This window comes from Myotis brandtii, unplaced genomic scaffold (assembly GCF_000412655.1).
Source record: "Myotis brandtii unplaced genomic scaffold, ASM41265v1 scaffold131, whole genome shotgun sequence".
NCBI classification, from domain to species: domain Eukaryota; kingdom Metazoa; phylum Chordata; class Mammalia; order Chiroptera; family Vespertilionidae; genus Myotis; species Myotis brandtii.
This window is the reverse complement of record NW_005354632.1, coordinates 6,211,603-6,234,522: the sequence shown is the minus strand read 5'-3', so window position 1 is coordinate 6,234,522 and position 22,920 is coordinate 6,211,603.

The window sequence follows — 22,920 nt, the reverse complement described above, 5'->3', positions numbered from 1 at the left end:
CTTTTTTATCTTTATCTCATTTTCTCCTCACAGAAACCTCTGTGAGGTAATTATTATTGTTATTATTATTACTCTATGTTATAATAGAGTAATAATAAGAAGAATCTGAGTAATCGTTTCAAGGTTACTCAGGTAGTTAAATTCCATGCCCAGTAGACTGTTGGATATACATGAGTAAAGCTCAGAAGTGAGTGCTCATGTGGAGATTTAAGTGTAGAACTTGCTAACATTGTGGTTGCAGTCATGAAAGTAGACATGTCCACAAGTTGTCATGTGTAGAATGAGAGAGAAGACCAGAGGCCAACCTCTGGGGTAGACCGATCTCCCAGGAACAGGTTGAAGAAGCAAAACATGGAAAGGCAAGATGTCTATTTAGGAAACACTATTAAGAGCCTCAGAAGAAACTGTAGGTGTGCAGGTACCGCTGAGATTAGATGGCATACGTGGGTAGAGAAATCATGCATTTCTGGTGTTTCTATTTTAGTAGACCTGATTATTTTAGAGCAGTTTTATGTTCACAGCAAAAATGAATGGAAAGGCCCTGGCCAGGTAGTTCAGTTGGTTAGAGCATCGTCCTGATATACCAAGGCTATTCGTTCAATCCTCGGCCAGGGCACATACAAGAACCAACCAATGAATGCATAAATAAATGGAACAACAAAGCAGTGTTTGTCTCTCAAATCAATAAAAAATAAGTTTAAAAAAATGAGTGGAAGGGCCCACACTGGAGTCTTAACATGTTTCATTGTTTTTTTTTCTAGCATCATTCCACAATTATGACTGGATAATATTTTGCAAATAAAGGGAAATAAAGAACACAAAAGGCAAGGAATATAATTTCTAAATTGAAATCCTTAGAAAGAAAATTCAGTGTTCAAGTCTCGAGAGCAGTAGGGTTTGATTAGTTTTTCTTTATCTCCTTATTTGTTTGTTTGATAATGAATTGGAAGCTATCAGTAGGTTGCTGAAGTGGAATGTTTAAAAAGTTCAAGGGAATTTAAGGGTTTAAGGAACTGAGAGGCCAGGGCATTGGGAAAGTTACTGGTATAATTTTTGGAGTCATAAAAAATAAACACATAGAAGATGTATACAGGGTGGGGCAAAAGTAGGTTTACAGTTGTTCATATGGAAAATAACACAAGAATTAATGACTAATAATACATGAACAACTGTGTTTCACACAGTCACAACTGTAAACCTACTTTTGCTCTACCCTGTATGTCTGCATCCTAGAGCTTTAAGGAAGTTCAAGTATAGTTCCTAAATGAGGGTTGAAAACAGAAAGACTGGGGTAGGTTGTGAGGCAAAGAATTCAGAGTGAGAGCAGGTCACTAAACAAAACAAAAACCCTTGCAAGGAAGCAGGAAGAATACCAGCTACTCCTTGCATTCAGTTCTGAAGTAACACCTCTACCCCTGATCGAAGGGTTTTCATGGAAAACATGTCAACTGATTTGTCATAGGTTAATAAAGACTGTGATGGCTGGAGTTGTATGCGGACAATTTCTGTTGCTGTCTCATTAGCTATTTTTCTGAACTGTTTATTTGTAAGTTTCCTAGGTGAGTTTTAATGAATTTTTGTATTCCACGTTCAGTGCTGATGAGAAAGCTATATGATGATAAAGATGCTGACACTCATTCTGCTTATCATTGTTTCCCTTCAAACCCCAAATTGCATATAAACAGTAAAACTAATCAACCGAAGCAGAAACACAGTATCAATTAGGCTGGTGCCTGGGAACTGAAAAAGGAGCAAACAAAATTAATTCCAATCAGTTTGGTCATAAAAAATCAACAATGTGTAATAACTCGAGATGATTATGCCAGAAAGTAGCTGTGATTCGGCAAATAATTTTTATATATGTCTAGAAACCATCAAAATAGTCTTCATATCTGTATCTTGTTATCATTTTAAAATTATGTTTAAAATCACCATCAAGGTAGTTGAGACTCTATGAGACAGGAAATTGAGCTTTTCAAACATACATCTATTTCTCCTTGGTGGCTGGAATCACATGTTGAAGATATTTCAAAAGTTAAAAAAAATAACAACAAACATTTATTGAGCATTTATTTTGGACTTTATGTACTTTACGTCCCTTTTAAAAATCATTATAGTGTCATCACAGCACTGTCGCAAAGGACCTCCAGGTATCCCAGTGATGGAAGGTTCTCCAAATTGCCTTCAAAAGTACCCTGCGGGGAGAATAGGGGACATCTGTAATGCTGTCAGCAATAAAAAGTGCACTTTTAAAAAGTGCCTTTGCCCAGCTGCCGTGGCTCAGTGATTGAGCGTCAATCTATGAACCAGAAGGTCAGGGTTTGATTCCCAGCCAGGGTACATGCTGGGGTTGTGGGCTCAATCCCCAGTGTGGGGTGTGCAGGAGGCAGCCAATCAATGATTCTCGCTCATCACTGATGTTTCTATCTCTCTCTCCCTCCCTCTCTGAAATCAATATTGATTGATTGATTGATTGATTGTAAAACTAGAGGCTCAATGCAAGAAATTCATGCAAGAGTAGGCCTTCCTTCCCCCCGCTGCCAACACTGGCTTCCCTCTGGCACCTGGGACCCAGGCTTCCCTTGTAGCCCCAGCTTCGTCCAGAAGGACGTACGGACTAATTAGCATATTACGCTTTTATTATTATAGATATATAATGCCCTATGGGGAAAGAGTAGATTCCCATGCTTAGCAAGCCCAGCGAGTACCAACCTTTGATCAGTTGGATAGAACTGTCACCTAAGATTCATATGGGTTACACATCACCTGGGAGGTGGGAGAGGAGAAACAGAGGCACGGATTCCAGGCAGAGAAATGAGGGAGGAAGTGGCCTTGCCTTGGTCTACCTGGCCAGCAACCTTGCAACAGGACCTTTAGGGAAATGGGAAAGTTTTATTATTTCCTGGAACTGAGCATATTCATTACCGAACTGATATATCTCATCAGAATTTATTAAGAATGTCCAGAAAATGTATTGTGATTTTTCTTAAATTGCATCCCATGGATATAAGGGTGCCAACAAAGTGGGGTTGCAGAGGCATGAAAAAGAAAGGTTATAGCTGGTTTCTGATTTTAACCTACGTGTCTCTTTAGTCCAACATTACATGTATATCTATGTGATAACTCATTACTGAGCCTAGCAGTCAAGGCCTATACAAATGACCATGCTGGCTGCTCCTGCCTCAGGCTGTCCCCAGACTGCTCTCTCCTCGAACTTTAGGTGTATGGACACGTCCTAGATGCCGAGCAATTCTGTGTCCGTTCAATGTGCCAGTGGTTGTTCTAATGGACGTTTCCATACCACATTGCTCACATGTACTCTTTAAAGAGTGACCAACATGGCTCTGGTGCAAGTAGAAAATGAACTCCTGGGAAAAGATGTTATATAACTCATTAATTAATGACAGAACCAGTAAGACATCAATACCATATGAAAGGAAACAGCTAGGAAAAGAAATAAATAGATATAAATAGATATAGGGATAGAGATAGAGATAGAGATAGAGATAGATAGATATAGATAGATATAGGTAGATATATCTATCTATATTTATCTATATCTATATACATAAATAAAATTTTAAAATGGGCATTGGGCCCAGTCAGTATGGCTCAGCAGTTGAGCATTGATCCAGGAACCAAGAGGTCACCAGTTCGATTCCTGGTCAGGACACATGCCTGCATTGCGGGCTTGATCCCCAGTAGGGGGTGCAGGAGGCAGCTGATCAATGATGTACCTGTTTCTACCTCTTTCCCTCTCCCTTTCTCTCTCTCTAAAAAATAAAAAAAAAACCACCATATTTTTTAAAAATGGGCATTGGGCCTACACACACACACACACTCTTTAGTAAGGAAAGCTGAAATGGTAAGCATGTATTCAAGATCAGTTCATATCCCACATCCCATAAGGCAATACAATGCAACATTTAGAGTCATCACATTTGTACTGGGTAGAAGTCGATTGTGTCTTTACTAAACATAAATACTTTTATATTTATGAATAGGAATCATTTGTGTGACTCAGTTTTCCGGAAGTTGTTAACCCCTTCACAGTGCAGATAGCCTGACCAATAAGAAACCAGCCACAGGTCCCAGCCCTGGTCCACTGTGTGCCACCCAGCATCCCTTGGAAGGACAACACACCATCTCTTTTGCCCATTGACGTGTCTTGGACAATTTTTCCAAAACCGTTCACGTCCTGGTAAAAACTCACCTTCCAAAACTCAGCCCAATGGCCACGTCCTCTGTGAAAATGCTTTGAATGCCTCCAGGAAAACCCTTGGTTCCCTTCCGTTTTCTGTGATTCGCTGCTCTGTCATATCACCTGCATCACTAGGTGGAGAGGGTAGTCAGTGACCGTGTCCATAGCTCTCCCCAGCGACCAGCAGTATTCCTGGCCTGGCGAACCATCGTCAGGTTGCTCTGTAACTGGAACGTCCTGGTTCGAAGCCTGGCTCCAGCATTGTGTAGCTGCATAACTGCGGGCAAGTTATCTACTAATTGGATGGAGTTTTATTGAGCTCCTCTTTTAAATGAGAATAATGTCTACCACCGGGTTTTATTGTGAGGAGTAAATGAGGTGAGATATATAAAACATTTATTATAATTAGACTCTCGATAAATAATACAGCAATGGTAATAAAGATACCAAGAACATAGTACATTGTAGAAGGCAGTGGAATTTAGATAAACAAGGTTAAACACGTGGGCACTGAGAATTTCTCGGACTGTATCTTATGGATGACTTGGTATATTTCACTAGACCTTGGGAAGATCCTTAAATCAGAGTCAAAATGTCAGTTTCAAGTCTTACTGAAAGCAGACGGTGAAAAAGGACTAAGCATTTACTTTATTAAATTATGTTCATTGCTGTATCAAATTATGTTAATTAGCGTAATTAGGTAATTCACAAAGCAATTCAAGTTTCTTAAAAAATTTAGCTCTGAGAATATTTTCTGCATGTTTCTTTGCTTGTTCTTTTAGTTTACAAACTACACAAAATAAATTTCCTGAAATTGTATAATTTTCAGACACTCCTACTCAGATATTATTAACATTTTGAAAGAAAAAAGACTCATTAAAAATTTAATAGTTATCTTTAGGAAAACATAGCATATTTCAGTAAGAACTCTTTACTGTAATGATTTATTTAAAAGAAAAATCCTAGGCATAAGGAATAATGCAGAAGTTAGAGAAGTTAGTGGTTTTCAGTGGGCTACTTACACTCATCTGAGAGTTACTGCATAAAAAAATACAACACCATTGGCTGCAAAAAACCTGCTCCATTAACTTTCTTCCTCATTTTGGAGGGAAAATAAATAAAAAATTAACTGCTTTACAGACAGACAAAATGGAAGCCTGAAACATGAGAAAAACACTTGAGCGTGGCCGTTGTTGCTCAGTGATTGAGGGTCAGCCCAGGAACCAAGAGGTCACTGGTTCGATTCTAGGTCATGTGCCCGGGCTCCAGGCTCAATCCCCAGTAGGGGGCATGCAGGAGGCAGCCAATTGATGTATCTCTCATCAATGTTTTTATCTTTCTATCCTCCCTTCCTTTCTCTCTAAAATCAATAAAATAAAGTATTTTTTAAAAAGAACTTGAATTCTTCATGAAGGTTTAGCTTCAACCCAGCACAAGAACCACCATCAAAATAAGTGAAAATGATATGCCCATATGTTCTCAAGAGAGGTGTACCACCTCCACACGATAGTTCAGTTCCGGAAAATATTTTTCTAAGTTGGAGTTTTATAAATGGAATCATATTTGAAAAATCACTGGAAAGACCAGTGACCCAAAGCTATTCATCATTCAGGCTGTTTTTGTAATGCAACCATCCAATGGCTTTGTCCTTTTTTCTTATTTATGAACTTGTATTTTCATAGAACAGAGCCAGCAGTTACCTAACAGGTATTTTGTTCTGAATATCCTACGTTCTGCTACCAGATTCAGAATGCCTGGAAATGACCATGAGTTGTATTATCATGAACAGTAAATACCCATGGAGTGCCTGCGTGTGCCAGACAGTGGACCAAAGTGTTTCGTATGGATTAGCCCATGTGATCCTCACGATACACAAAGAGGTGCATCTTTTTATTGAAAAAGTATCCTTTTGGATGTGGGATATTACTAACCTTGGCAGGAAAGGAAACAGAGATGAGGTCATTTGCCCGAATGAAAGGGTGGAGGCAGGATCAGATAGTCAGCGACAGGCTGAGTCCTTGGCAGTCCACCATCCAGCATGCCCTACCTTAAAGAGCCGATGGCTCAGTCACTTTAAAACATGAAACAAAACATGGCAAGAAGAGAATTTGTTCATTAAATATCCAACATAAAATCCCTCATTTTCCGTGGCCCAGGTTAATAGGTTTAAGAAAAAAGAACTATGTATTTCTCCTATCATCTTAAGAGGGATTTTAAATGCCCTTCTCTGGGAGTATGGAGGAAGTAATGCTTACTTTATTTTTAGTTTTTCATTAAAGGATTCGGGTTGTTCTGACTCTGAATTTGCATAAATAGGAAGTGCATTTAGAAAAATGTTAAATCTATTCAATTCACCTACCACTGGTGGGTCCAATTTTCAGGTATAATGAAACATTCCGGAGAGCAAATAATGAGATGAATGGGGTGCTCGCTCAGATAAAATCAACCAGCTTCATAAAGGGGTCGGCTCGGTGGAGCTGTAGGACGCCTCCTCGGGATGGCCACGCTTCCATCCCAATCCCATTGTTTTCTCTCCGCACAAATGCTGCATAATTATACAGGATCTATTCAAAGGAATACATTAGACAGCCTAAAATAATGACTAATTAGCATAATGATCATCTCAGTATCTTTCAACTAATAACCAAGAAATTTTGTTGAAACCTAAAAGGGTTGCAAGAACGAGGTCAAAGACTAGAAGGGGTGGGGGTGGGAAGGAGCTGTCTGTCTATATGCCAATGCTTTCCAGCTATTTATGTTCTTGTTTTACTAGCCCTTCTGTGAAAAAGCGAGCAGGAGGCATATGACTGTGTCAGCATTGCTTTGGCAACAGGACTATCATCTAGAGAAGATGAAACAGTGGGACATGGTCCAGGGATGGGATGCGGTGATGGGAGGGATCCATTTGTCTCACAGAAGATCAGCAAAGCCTCATCTTCCAGAACCCAAACTTGAGGTGTCTTTTTAGGACTTCAAGTTGAAAAGACTCACTTCGAGGCCCTAAGCGTATGGGTTATAATCTTTGACATTTTCAAACTTTGCGAAAACAGTGAAAAGAAAAATGAGGCTCGTGAGAGGACCCATTCTTAGAATGGAGCCCAGCCAGTGTGGCTCAGTGTTTGAGCGTCAACCTGTGAACCAGGAGGTCACGGTTCGATTCCCGGTCAGGGCACATGCCCAGGTTGTGGGCTCCATCCCCAGGGGAAGTGTGCAGGAGGCAGCCGATCTATGATTCTTTCTCATCATTGATGTTTCTCTCTCCCTCTCCCTTCGTCTCTGAAATCAATAAAAATCTATTTTTTTAAAAAATAGAATGGATAATCCAAGGCATTTAAAAGCTTGCTAAGAAAACAGCAATGAATAGCGTTAGTGTGTGACTGAGTCTGTCCCGTGTGATGATGATCAAAGCATTTTCAATGCTGGAGGGCTAACCTAGAAAAATAAGAGATAATCTAGTGGTTTTAACTGCTAGTCAATTATCCAATTATTTAAACTGGGTAACGTCTACATCAGGTTTAGAACTACACCTTCCTTTGAGTTGAGCCTCAGATCTAAGATGAGCGGCTTCCGTCAGGCAGTGAGCTCTGTTGGCTGCTCTTGTAAATGTGGCATCTTCCAGGCCACAACCTGCTTCTGTGGTTTAACAATCCTACAGGAGGAAGAACCGTGGGCATGTGACAGTGTGAGAAACCGTCCTATTCCTCTTTCCTCCAAAAGAGAAGAAACCTAGACCATCCCCCATCCTGTCACCTTCATTTACTCATGGACAATAAGGACACATTTTGTCTTCCTGTTGGATGTCGTTCTCAAGCCTTAGAAACTAGCGTCCTTTGTCGTGGCACGAAAGGCCGTGCCCTTAGGAACCAAGCATTCTGAGCAGAGTGGATGTGGCCCTCGCCCCCCAGGACGGATGCATCACAGTGCAGATGGCTTCCCTGTGATCCACTGTCTCCCACATACACAGCCCATCACATCACAGAGACAAAGGGGGAAAACGAATGTTCTCCTTGTGGATAAAATATTTCAAGGTGCATCTTTCTTTTTTTCTTTCTACATTCCCCGTTCCAAAAAGAAAACTGGAATTGGAGTGACACCGTATTCCGAAGTAATGCTAATGTATCTCCAAACAAGAAAAAAAAGAAAGAAACAAGATCTTAAAAATTGTAATTGCAACCAGCGCACGTCGGGATTCTCAACTTGGAACGTGCGCTGTGGAATAATAAAACAAAGTATTTCCTTTCATCATCGCCTTCAGAGTCCACGCAGCCGAGAAATCTGCCATTAGGTAAAGGATTAGCAGCGAGACTGATTTCACTGTTTACATGATTAAGTGCGCCTGTGTGGTCTAATGTTGTCAGGAGACGCCTCCTTCTCTGAAGGTCAGACACCAAGAGCACGAAGCAGCAGTGAGGGAGAAGATAAAAGCTTGCCTGTGGCAAAAACATTGCACAGAGACAGCAGCATCTGGAAGTGACTCTCCTATTTATGGGACTAGAATCCATCCCTAAGTGCTCTGTGACAACTGGTAGATGAGGTGCAAGTATTAAAATGAAAAATGTCGTCAAATCTCTACTGAGAACATGGTCTTTACATGCCACAAAACTACCGTCAGTTCACTTTTACATGAACTAGAAGTAGATGTCATTGATCAGCAACAAGAAGAAAAATACAACAGTGGATTGGTAGCCCCATTGCTTCTGTAGCAAATTACCCCAAATTCAGTGGCATGAACCAATGCATCGTTTTATTATCTTGACAGAGAGGCCAAGGATTCCTCAAGTCACATCCTGGTTTCTTTTCGCACGAGCGTTTGAATGAGAAAAACTTGAACTTGGCCAGAGGGAAAGGGATGGATGGGTCAGGGAAGGCTCCGGGAGGATCAGGGCTGGCATGTGGAGGACCAGTTGGAATCAGACACATGGTGGGTGTGACTTAAGGCAGAGACAATAACCTGAGAATGAAGTCCTCTATTTCCGGTCACGTGTTCATATTTCAGAGGCAACCATGAATAAAAGCTGTCATAAAGGTTAAGCACCACTTCCTTTTCCTCTGTTGATCTGTCACGTTCGGTCTTAAACAAAAATGTGGATCAGTTGCTGTCACCACCGGTTTCAGATGAGAACTTGGTCTATACGGGGACACGCAAACCCTCGCTGGCTGACTGGTACTCAGGTGCCCCTCCGTGTGTTCAAACTGAGAAAGACACAGACAGAGGTCGGCTGATGGCAGGAGCCGGAGCTGTCATCATATTGTTTTGTATCTCGAGTCCCACATAAAAATGGGTAAAGTCACTACACAACCAAATCAAAACCACGTAGTCAGCTTGAACAACAAAATGATGGGACAGGATATCCTCACAAACCCTAACTACCCAGAGGTGGGGGCACCCTGCCAGCAGCCTCAGGGACGCTCACCCCTGCTGTGAGATCCGATAGGAGCCAGGGGTTTCTGACAGGCCTGCAGACAACAGCCACCAGGTGGTCCGGGGACATGCAGCAGGCCAGTTTGAGAAGAACCACCACTACTTCGGGGGTTCCCTCCCAATAACAGGTGCTTGGAGTCAAGGGGGCACCGCAAGTTCCGCTGAGGGGCTGAGGCCGTCCGTCTCCTGTGAACGCTCAAACGCACCCCCGAGAGCTCCCTTCTAGAACAGGAATCCACATGGCCAGGGGGATTGAGGCTGATGAGGACAGAACAGCAGAAATGAGGGAAGGAAAGGAGCCAGGAATCCAGTGGGAAAAGCCAATCATCTTACTCCTAGTAAGCAAGCCGCTATATATCATTGTAACAATACACACACACACACACACACACACACACACACACACACACACACGAGAGCAACCTGGAAGGCAGACTTGCTCTCTATATCAAGACCCTTCCTAAAAGTACAGGGGGAAAAATAACTTCACAAAAAATGAGCAAAATATAAGCTTCAAACTGAAATTCCTTGTAAACCTCCCCATTTTACCAAAGAATTACACAAGGTTGTCAAAAATACAGCTATCTGGTTCCTTTTCCAAGATGTCTGGGCTGTCATTTACTCAGAGGTAGGGGCAAATTGCCAACAACCACAAGATATCCACACTATTTTCTTTGTTATGCAGCTAGTCCAGTACTGCCTATCTTAATATCAATGATAAGCTTTTAACCACACTCTTTATATATGTACTAGAGCAATGGTCAGCAAACTCATTAGTCAACAGAGCCAAGTATCAATAGTTCAACGATTGAAATTTCTTTTGAGAGCCAAATTTTTTAAACTTAAACTATATAGGTAGGTACGTTGTTATTAACTTAATTAGGGTACTCCTAAGGCTTAGGAAGAGCCACACTCAAGGGGCCAAAGAGCTGCATGTGGCTCACGAGCCGCAGTTTGCCGACCATGGTACTAGAGGCCCAGTGCACAACATTCTTGCACTTGGGGGTGGGGTGTTCCTCAGCCTGGCCAGAACCCTTTCGCAGTCTGGGAGCCCTCAGGGGATGTCTGACTGAAGGCTTAGACCCGCTCCATGGGCATCCTTAGTGCTGCGTTGAGCGTATGCCCCCTGGTGGTCAGTGCATGTCATAGCGACCGGTCGTTCCGCCATTCAGTCAATTTGCATATTACCCTTTTATTATATAGGATTTTTCTAGTTTAATTCTCAGAAGGGTTTTGGTTTTTTTAACTTTTTTTCTATATGTTCATTTCATCCTAATACATTTTTATGGGCTATATTTATTCTCATAAAAAAAATGACTTACACTTCCAAATATATCTCAGTCTATTTTAATGAGAAAATGTGAAAACAAAGGAACCGAGGTTAAATTTAGTCGAGATTACATAGTGAATGAGATGTATTTTTAAACATATTTGAAGGGGTTAACAGAGTATATATATATACTACAGTGAAAAATAATATTTAAGTAACAGATATAAGAAAACACATCAAGAAAACTGATTAAGTTGACATGCCTCACCTATAAAGAACATAATAAAACATAAATAAAGGTAATTTCAATATCTGGGGTTTCAAAATTTCTATGACAAATAGCCTGTCAAGCTTACTTTCTAGGTGACAACTAAAAGCATATCATCACTTGGAAAATATTTTATTACGTTTTATAGCTTATATGTTTGGATTACAGTTCAGCGTGGTTTAGGCAGATTGGCGTGAGTTGTATATAAAACCACCAACCTCAATATATTAAAACAAAGCTCCAGGGAAATGGCAGGTTAATATAGAACCAAACAAAAAATTCCATCCGTTAGAGTGTCAAACACCCAGTGTCCTCTGTCACAGGGAGATACTCAGGGCAGATGTTAAAATCAAAGGATGATATGAAATGTTGCTTTCAACACCGAAATGATACACCGAGGCTGATGAAACTGAGCATGACAAACGTTTGGAAAAGTATTGGAGAACTTGGTGTCTAGAATGGATTTCTTACTATTGTATTTCTCGTAGCATATTCATTTTCATGAACACCCCTAGAATGTCTGCAGTGGCTATGAACAAAGGCAAACACCGCCTTCAGGAGACTCTACCTCATGTGGGATTGCTCTATTCTATTCAAAAGGCTCCCCTGGTTCGTTCCAATCGGGCTTCTTGGAATTGCCCCAGAAAAGTTTTCTGGCAAAGATGAACTTGGCTCATGAGAGAAAGAAGGTTCTCTGAAGGCTGCCACTCAACTCACTTCCTTTTGAAAAAGTAAATTTCAAGGCACGAGAGAGCAAGGGGTGAGTTTAGCATTTATAGACTAACTACAGAACATTTAATGATTGTGCTTCGGCTCTAATTTCCAATTAATTTTAAAGAACAGAAACCATGCTCATAAATTTTTCTTTGCCTGCGTTTACCAGTACACCCACCAGTCCCACAACAGTTGGATTTTCTTAAGGATTCTATCTTGCAACCTGCATCCAGGGCCTGAAGGCGGGAGTTTCCTCCAAGTTCTGTGCCCCGGGATTAAGTGCTCAAAGACTTCCTCCACAAATGATTAAGAAAACAGTGCTAAGTGGATAGATGCTTTTCTTCTGTTAGACTGGGGAGGTCTGAGTTCCTGGAGCCTCCACGAGGTCTTGGCTACCTCCAGCGTGAGCACTCCCGTTAGAGAGCTTCGTAGGGTCAGACGTTCATCATCACTGTTGTCTGGTGCCTCAGCTCTGTGCCCAGCTCCCCTTTGGGAAGGAGGAAGGGCCACTCCACTTCCAGGATGCAGCTTGCGCACTGGTAGACGCACATGGGAAGCTCCTGAGGCTTGGGGTCAAGACATGGAGACGCCACCTTCCATGCGCGAATGGCTCCAAGTGCTTTCTTGGCTGTGGAGGCGAAGTCAGGATTAGAGGGAGGTGGTGGGAGGTCTCTGCGGCTCGACTGTGCTTCTGCCGTCTGCTACACACCCAGCTGGGCATCGAGGACCGCACACCTGCCCCAGAAGTGCAGCCCGCAGCTGTCTGCTGACCAGGGCCTGCTGCTGTCTTCTTTCTCGTTCTTCTCCATCTCCCATCTCCGTGGTGCGTCTTCTTGGTTTGCTCACTTGGGCCTGGTGAGATTCAGCCGCGCGCTCACTCCTTTCCCACTGCCTGTGGGAAGTGGTCAGGAGCCTGTCCATCGCCCTGATGTCTTTCACTCCTCCATCCTTCTCTGAGAAGTATTGGCATGAGGGCACTTTGGTGGGCTAGTGCCGCCTGGACTGGGAATAGCAAGGCTTTACTTTGACTTATCTCTTTGATTTAGTCTAAACAGAACTTACTAGATAAAGCAGGAGTCGAGTTGTTGGCAGCAAGGACTAGGCTGAAGACAAGGAAGACAAGGCCAGGCACATGGAGGCCGCCTGCTTCTGCTGCGTGTTTGGTTGGAGTCTGTACCACCAACAGCTTTCCGTCTCTACCCGCACTCCGTCCGTTAACTTTGTTCGCGTGGTCATAAACACTGAGTTCTGAGCAAGGCCGATGCTGGTGGATTTCAATTCCTCATAGAAATTCAGTGTCGCTGATGCTCAAGGTTACATCTTGTCTCACCTCTCCCAGTGAAGACCCTTCCTGGAATGGCCCCTGGCAAATAGGAGTCCCCAGCTGCAGTTGTTCTTAGAAAGGCACCTGGATGAGGGGGTCAGTCTGCCCCTGGCAGGAAGGCGGCCCTGGGACCTGGAGCAGTCCCCACAGGTGTTTATGTGTAGATTTCTGTTTTTAAACACCTATTTTTACATATTTTATCAATTAAATTAAGAGCCTTCATCTTTTGGCAGGGATTTTAAACCACTTAACTGTATTGTTGTAACTGTTATTTAGATGTCATCGTCTATAATTATACTTTTGCTCTTATTTTACCGTTTTCTTCTTAATAGCACATCAAATTAATCATGTTTGTAATATATGACAAGTGTTGAAGTACGGGAAGAGTCTTTATCCACACCGTCTTTGAGGGAAGACGAGTTGAACACTTTTATAGCGTCTCTCTTGCCTTCTGACACTTCCCAAATATCTCTATTTCATCTTGAAGGTAGAGTCTGTTCATTTTCTTTTTTTTTTTTCTTCTTTTGTATCCTAGTTTGCTCCAGCAATCAAACCAGTGAAGATTTTTCAGATTTTTAATTTTGATGCTCTGTATTCTAATTTGTTTTTATGAGTCTTCCCCCTATCTTGATGATGCTGTTTAATTAAATCTAATTGTCTCTTTTCAAAAACAACAGCCACCTTTTTTAGTGGCTCTCCCGTTGTTGGAACAAAATTGTACCTATACTTTGAGATATCCGTATTATTTAACTCTTGAATGTTCATCATTAGTCCCAGGAGTCTTTTTGAGGTGTCTGTGTCTATCATAAAATATAACCTGTAAAATATGTATTTATGCAAGACAAAGGAATGGTCAATTTGAATAAGATAGGAATATGTCCTAAGTGAATGAGGTGCTAGAAAAAAACAACGTTGTTGCTGAGCTCAGTGTATGCAATTCCACATTTTACGGTGCTGGGTTACATCTTTGAGTGCTTTATGCAGGAAACGGTATTTGGATAAATTATTTCATCAGTATTTGTTTGATATGTTATCCTATTGTGTATTGGCATTGCATATTAAAGTTGAAAATGGTGAAGGTCTTTTAGTAGTGGTTGACAATTATGCATTTATCAGGAGCATGCCTCTTTAATTTCTCTCGGTCCCCAAGCGTGGGGATTTATTTGCTCGCTGTAGTTCGAGGCTGTTTCCTTTTATTATGCCCTTGCTGAGGCAGGCGCCCGCATTCCGTGTTCTTCTCTGGGGATGCCTGTACTCACACAGTGTGTTCTCTGTCTCCATCTTCTCGCGAGATTATTTATGTACACTCGGAAAATTATTCCCGTCTCTCTTCTGCTCCACTTACCTGAGTTTTCTTCAAGGACACTTCTCCTACCCTAAATGAAGTGTCTTTGATGCTGATTTTATTTTTTCTATCTGAGAAATCGCTTTAGTCTTTTCTGGGTTCATTGTTAAGACCTCCTTTCAGTTTATCTACTAAACCCGAGTTTCTAGGAATTCACATGAAAGTGTCCCTTTTGAATTTCATATGACCTTTGACATGGTTTGATCTCTCTCTCTCTCATTTTGATGCTTCCGAGTATTTTGTTTGTTTCTGTGTTTTACACTGAGAACTAATGTTCTTTAATATTCTTCTCGTTAGCTGCCTTACTTTTGGGGAATAGGACTTGGGACACTCTTAAAGGCCTAAGTGTTCAGAATTATGAAGTAGACCAGCTGAAGAAATGACCTTTCTTGCTCTTAGAACTCACATTCTTGTATTTGAAAAATATCAAAATACAATCCTTGATTTCACATTGGCATTTCTATATCCCACAAGGAGGAGAAATGAATGACAGAGCAGTGCTCTCTTGAATGGCCCCAATGTGTATCTAGCGTCTTCTAAATGCTAGAGCCTGCGGTCCATGCTTCTTACACATTATCTCATTTACTTCCCACAAAAACCCTGTGAAGCAAGAAATATGGTGTTTAATTGCCAGCTCAATGGTGAACATTCCAGATGATGGAGCTGAGATTCAGAATTCAGTATGGGTCCAGAAACAGAGCTAGTGAACAGCAGAGCCGGGTTTCTCTCTGCTCTGCCATTCCACTGCCATCTCCTCATTTCTCTGCATGATGGGTGCCTTAGAAGGTCACGCCTTTTCTCCATGTGCCATTTGCAATATAAAATGTTCGAAAGGCAACGAGACCCTGGCTGGGTAGATCAGTTGGTTAGAGCATCATCCTGATATGCCAAGGTTGTGGGTTCTATCCCCAGTCAGGGCACATACACGAATCAACCAGTGAATGCATAAAAAGTGGAACAACAAATTGATCTATCTCTCTCTCTTTCTCTCTCTCTCTCTCTCTCTCTCTCTCTCTCTCTCTCTCCCTCTCTCCTTCTCCCCCTCACCCTGAAATCAATAAAGACACACACACACTAAAAAAAAAAAGGCAATGAAAAGAATTCCCAGTTAGGTCCATTCATTCATTTAATAAATAATTATTAAGTACCTACTTCCTGCAAAGCCCAGTGATGGGCAGCATAGTGGTGAAAGAAACATACATGGGCTTTATTATCATGGGGTTTATGGTCTGAATTATTTTAGTTTGTAAACCAGAGGCATCTCAAAATACCCCAGAACCAAAAAGAAAGGACTCCGTTTGGTGACCCAATGTAGTCAGTCAGTCACTCGCTGTCTGGTGACGCAGGCTCAGTAGGAAGCACCTTGAGCCCAGCTGTGTCATCCATAAAACAGGGATCACAAACATGGTGCCGCTAACCTCAAGGTGGCACTATGAGGAATAAATAACATAATGCATATGAAATCACCATGAGCGCTCAAAGACAGATGCCTCCATAGATAGATAAAGGGATCACTTTTCTGCTTACTGAGGAAAAGAATACAATTCTTGTTTATTAAGAAAAGCAATTATGTGACATGGAAATAGTTTCTACCCAACGGCAAAGTTCGGAGGCTCCTGCTCGTGTAGACATTTAGGTAATAAATTGGAAATGAATTGTGGAAAAGAATAATTCATTCATTCAGGTGTCGTAGAATTGTGTACCTGAAACCTGTATAATTTTGTGAACCAGTGTCACCCCAATAAATTTAAATTTTAAAAAAGGAAAATATAAATATATATATATATTACAGCTTTTACTGCAGGGAGAAACATTTTTTGTGCTTTTTTACTAACAAAGATTATTTTTTGAAAGTGCATTTAGTTGGTAAGAATGGTTATAATTAAGAGATCATTTATTATTGAACATTTTATTATTTTTCAAAAGTATTTTTTCACTAAAATGTAGTGATGAAGCAGGAGAGAACGTGTTAAATCTGAACTCTCATGGAGTATTTTACGGTATAGGTCTATAACTTATAGAAAGGTTAGCTTGGAAAATGAATGCAAATAAACACGTGTGTTCTATTAAAAAGAGAATAATTCACTCATGATTTCAATTATTTGATATGATCATATCAAGGCAACTTGGAGCCTCATAAAATATAACTTTGGAGTTTCTACCTTGTGGGTTGGATTTAGCTAATCAGGCCAAATCCTTCCCCACATGTGGGTGGTGCGAGTACCAGATGCCAAGGAAGATGGAGCACAGAGAGATGCTCGTGGTACCACAATGGCAGTGAAGACAGGATGATGCACAAGGGATGGTCCGTATTCTCGCGGAACCCGAGTCCCCTGAGAGCCATGGGACATAGACGCTGCCGGCTGTTGTTAACTGTTAAATTAGGGAGACGGGGCACCACGGGTACATGGTCTGAAGACCCTTAAACTCATCCTAGTGTCTGAGAGACCCCTAAACTGAACACAGGGACGAAGAGGCCATTGCAGTCAAAGGCCAGTGCCTGGTGGGGGAGAGTGTCCCAAGCACAAAGCAAGCCTAACGCAGACAGGTGGCAGGAGAGAAGGCAGGAGGCACTGGAGAGGAGACCCTGTCGCAGTGGCCGGAGTGTGGTGCGCAGAGGGGAAAACCTGCAGCAGAGCAGGCCGAGGGAGAGGCCCCCTGGCACGCAGACCTGGGGATGAATTAGAGGGTGGAGTTTCCTCAGAGCAAAGCAACTCCTGTCCACCAGGCTTCGAGTTGGAGTTGGCTTGGCTTGCGGGTGGCGAGGAAGGTCACTGTCAGACCTGCTCCTAAGAGGCACCCCGCTGGTTTCTGGGTGCACAGTGGCTGGGGAGGGTCAGCAGGAGGCTGATTGGGAAGATGCTGAAATCTCTAAGCGGGAGCTATGAGTGACCCTGACCTCCGACTAGCGGTCCTTCAGACCACACTTAGACACCATGCGGATGCAAGTATTTTGCCCAAGAAACTGAACACAAATTGCAAAGCCAGGAGAGAACTGAGCCGGGGAAGGAGGGCCCGGAGGTAAATGGGGTTGTTCCCTGTGGCCTAGGCTCCTGGCTTCCAGGATGGACTGGAATAACCCTCTGACCACCCCCAGGTATACCTTCGGTTCAGACTGGGGGGCAGGGGCTGCTGCCCTTGGGGAAGTGAATTGCTAGCACCATCTGCGGGATGTTGGAGCCCCCCACCCCTCCCCGTACAGCATTTACTCAGAGGGCGTGGGGGGCTGCACAGGGGGAGGATTCATCTGTGGCTCCAGCACTCAGACTGTCTCCTCTCTGCACACGTGGCTGCCAGGGACTGTTGTTAGATTTACCCATTTCAGCGGTAGCACGATCCTGAACAGCTGGCCACTGCGCCTCCCCAGGTCACTTCTCACACTCTTCTGCTTTGTCAGCCGCAAGTCCCCGGGCTGAGCGCTGAGAAACCAGAGGAAACGTGTTATAAAAGCAATCGCACCGACAAACAAAGCATGTAGGCCCCCTGGATGCAAGTGAAAAGCCCAACAATTCATGGTGGTTTTGTTTGTTTGGTTTCGGAATAAATTCTAAAAAATGGTTATGCTGATGTGAAGCCTTATATTTGAAAGATGTATCTTCATAGCGATGGCGATCCCTGACCCAATTTAATTCATGATTTCAAAGGGGTATATTCTTGGGCAGATCAGGTATACAACCAGAACAGGGGAGCTAAACATTCAGAACGCACAGATTAGTAGTTGTTGGTGTTTAGAGGCAGGTTACTTGACTCTGGGGTGAACAGAGATTTGAAAAGTGATTTGAGAAAGACATCCACGCCATAGTGAACCCAGTACAAATATAGAACCATTTGGGGAAGAATAAGCTAGTATAAAGGCCAGAACACATCTGTGAAGCAAGCATATAAACACATGTGGTTTCATGAAGATTAGAGCAAACGTGGAATTTAGAAAGATACTATCATGAATTGAGTTAGATTTAATCATCAGTTTTCATGTAATGATTCAGAATTAACACTGATTTCTCATTTAATGAGTAAGATTTATGGCACTATAAAAGATTGAAAATATCATTAATTAATATAAAAGGCTTGGTAAAGACATCTGATCACTCACTCAAAGACAATTCAACATTGGAAATGAAGCATGATTACCTTACATCCGGCAGACATTTATAATACTAAATTGGTAGTAACATTGAACTATAGGAAGAGAATGTAAATTTCACTCGGAGTTCGCACTGTGAGTAATGAATAATCCACTGAGAAATAATTGCCCTCATAAAACATCATTATTCATACACTTTACCTCCCAGGGCATCTTTGCACAATATTGAACATGATAAGACTGGATCAGAAATGGGAAAATGATCACTTCCCACTGGCATCTGGAAGGGTCTATCGGTCAACAGCAAAAAGGCACTAGATCATAAATGACCAGTAAAAGCACAAGAGCTGCAAGGCACATACCTTAAAGAGTATACGTTTTTATTCCTTCGGGACATTTCCCTAGAAAGAAGGGGGCTATCATTTTCAGACAAATTAAAGATAAAGGCACCTATATGTGTAAAAACACAGGTATTGGATCATTGAGATCTTCCTATGAAGAATATTACATTTCCTCCATTGTTCCCCTTCTAAAAATCTACTCTGTAAAAATGCCCTTCAATTCTATCCAACACATTATTCCTACTACTCTGACACTTGGATATGCCCACATGCTACTTTACACACTGTGTGTGAATTGCCGTATCCTGTGCCAGACTTATGTTTTCCAAGCCTTGCAGCAAGATTCTGCTTTCTTATGGAAATAGTACACCACTGAGAAGACGAATAATTGATAAGAAAACCTTTGACATTTCTGGGGTTTTTTAAGTGTTTTATTTTTTTTAATTCTTTATTGTTTAAAGTATTACATATGAATACTTTTCCCCCATTGACCTCTCCCTGCTCATTCCCATCCCCCAGCACGTGCCCTCACCCCCCACTACTGACTGTGTCCATGGGTTATGCTTATATGCATGCATACAAGTCCTTGGGTTGACCTCTCAGCAGCACCACCCCGTACCCCACCCCCGACACACACACACACACACACACACACACCTTCCCCCTGAGGTTGAATGGTCTGTTGGATGGTTCTATCTCTCTGGATCTGTTTGAGTTCATCTCTTAATTAGTGTTTCCTTTTTCCTCAGTGTGAGAGAGACACATTGACTGGTTGCCTACTGCACACGGCCTGAACAGGGGTGGAAAGTGAACCTGCAAACCAAGTACATGCCCATGACCGGGAATCAAATCCGTGACCTTTTGGTGGTCAAGCCAATGCTCTAACCACTTAACCACACTGGCCAGGGCTGAGTACATTTTTTTTTTACCAGTATTTAGTTCTAAGCTGGAGAGGTCACGTGAGTCACCCAATGGGAAACTCTTAGGCAGCTCCAGAGGCTCCCGGTGAAAGTCCGACAGGGAAATTGAGTCATCATGCAATTGATACGCTACCCAAAGGTCAGAGGACTTAAATGACAAAGTGGCAACCCACAAACATCTGAAAATACATTTCCAACTACATTTAAGCCACAGGAGAAGAAGGATGAGGCGACTGTTCCAGTGACTAAGAATGTTAATAGATTCCTAGTCACTCTTCAGCTGGAGAGTAGCCATTCCTACTCAGCCTGCAAAGGCTTCCGGGAGGGGAGGTGTGCCACATGTTCAGCGTGTCCCAGAGGGTTAGGGGCTGCTAGGAGACAACGCTAACAACAGTGTGCCCTCCTGAACTCTCACTACTAACTGGAAAACCAATGCAAATGACAGGATTGGAGCGATTGACGAGAACGAGAACACAGACACCATCAGCAAGTCAGCCCTACCTCCTCAAGCAAACGTTCTTTGCTGCACAAGAGCAAAGATGGTGCTAAGAAGTACTTGGCTGGGACTCCTTTGCCCATCAGTCGTTGAGACATGACAGGTTCGGAGGCAGAGGCCGCCTGATTTGAGCAGGGGCCTTATTGTTTATTGATTTCAAATTTGACTTAGAGGGTTACATTCCAGTGGGGGGGTCGGGGGAGGAAAGAATTCCCAGGAAGGAATCCATCAGCCACTGTGAACTTAACCCTTTGCATGCCATAAGCGTCTATTACAGACACAGCAGTAGACCTTCCCCACACTCCACGCACATCTATAGCCGCACACCTCGCATATCAACTCTGGTCGCCCAGTTTGAAAATCAGACTTGTTAGTGACATCTCTGGGTTTGTAAAGAAAATCGTGGTAACTTAAATTCGTAAATATTCCAGGGCACATGGAAGAAATGGGGATGGTTTCCGTTTTAAATGCATGGCAGTTAATGAGTGAAAGTTCGATCATGTCTGACATTCACTTTGTTGGTTGCTCTGTCATCAAAATAATTTTTTATATGTAACCAAAAGGCATGCAAATCCAAGCACTCAGAGAGCTGTGGTGTCCCCTTCACGGGGCAGAGACCGACATCTTCTAACCATGGGGTCTCGCTAGTTGTGGCCCTCACGCTAGTGTTCTCTCAACGTCCGTCCACTCAGCTGTCAAACGTGAATAACGGCGCCCACCCTGTAGGGTTGTTGTGAGGATCAATGGTTTTGCATTAAGGATCTTTTCAGTAGCAAATAAAGACCGGACACGTAGGATCGATGCTACATCCCAGCACTTCTTTGCATGAGTCGATATGAATGGGAAATTGTATCTTTGGCTGCAAGAGGAAGGGAAAGAAGGGTGTGTGGTGACCAGAGGCAGAGGGAATCCAGTTGAGTAAGGAGAGGACACATTTGCTTGCCCGGCCGCCTCAGTTCTGCAGAAGAGGGGCAGGCGGAAGCTGAGGGGCCGCTGTGACCCCGGATGGTGAGGGACTGTGCGGTGGGACGCACTGCAGGGCTCGGGGAGCAGAGTTAGAGAAAGCGAAGTTCCGCCCGACCTGGGTTCCAGCACTGCGCCAGGACGCAGAACAGGCTAGAAGCATCCCCAGTGGCCACTGTGCCTGGCAGGGAGGCCAACATGTCAAGGAACCCACTGAGGGCAGAGGCCGGTGCGAGATGGCTCTCTCACGCGCTTTTGGGGGATAGATGCCCAAGAGCAGCGGTTCTCAACCTGTGGGTCGCGACCCCTTTGGCGGTCGAAGGACCCTTTCACAGGGGTCGCCTAAGACCATCCTGCATATCAGATATTTACATGACGATTCATAACAGTAGCAACATGACAGTTATGAAGTAGCAACGAAAATAATTTTATGGTTGGGGGTCACCACAACATGAGGAACTGTATTTAAAGGGCCAGAAGGTTGAGAACCACTGCCCAAGAGGATGCTCAGGCAAAGGGATAGAGCAGCCTTTTCCTGAGCTCCCGGGAAGCGCCTCTTAGAAATCCCGCAGGCATGGGAGGGCGGGGCAGGGAAGTGCAGCGGCTCGATGGAGCTCAGGAGCATTGGAAGCTGGACCCGGATGTGCTTTGCACCTGAAGTTGACAGCACCCGGGTCATGTGAGTGACCTGCCCCCCATCTTTTCATTTGTGCTTCTCATGCCAACTATAGACAAGCTCCTGCAGGACAGATGCACATCTCAATGGTCCGTATTTCCCACATCCCCCCGCGGGTGCTGGCCTGAGTGAGCACATGGTCTAATTCGTTCTTATTGACGCTCATGGCCCATAGGCCAGAGGAGTTGATCAATAAACGAGAGGAGACTTTAGAAAAGAATCAACAAACAAGACATGAATAAATGACCAAGAACAGATGGCATCCAACCAAATGTTTTCGCAGCAGCCAGAGGGCACTGGGCTTGCTGGCCAGAGCGTTGAATCTTTCATTAGGATCGGACACGGCCCCCCCACGGGCACACTGCCGTCTTGCTGGTACAAGAGGCTTGGAGAGTGACCTTGGGATTGGTTTGCTGCTACAGAGTTGAAATTTCATGAATTACATGATAAAAATTAGTAACGAAATAAGCAGCTTTTTCGTTGTGTTTAGAAAGATAAAATGGGCCAAAAAGTAGAATTAAACGTAACTGTGTGGTGTTTAAACGTTCGGGAGCAAAGGACAAAAGGGGAACCCATGGGAATAATTCATTTCGGCTTTTAGCAAGTCTTGGGAAAGTTGCAGGCCAAGCAGTTCACCGGAAGATGAGAGGAAGAGAAAACTGACCTCAGGGGAGGAAATCGCGGTGGGGCCGCATGATTTTCCTTATCTGTGTCAGTGGCAACATTGAAGTACACGAGGGTGGTGACAGGACAGGTGTGTGTAATATCTTCATAGCTGATTTCCAAGGGCAAGCAAACAACCTGGAAGAGTGATTGATATCTCACCGAATAGCGGAGAGGGGGAGGGACAGGTCAGGTGGTTGGGACAGCATGTGCCAAGGAGGCTGGTCTGGTAC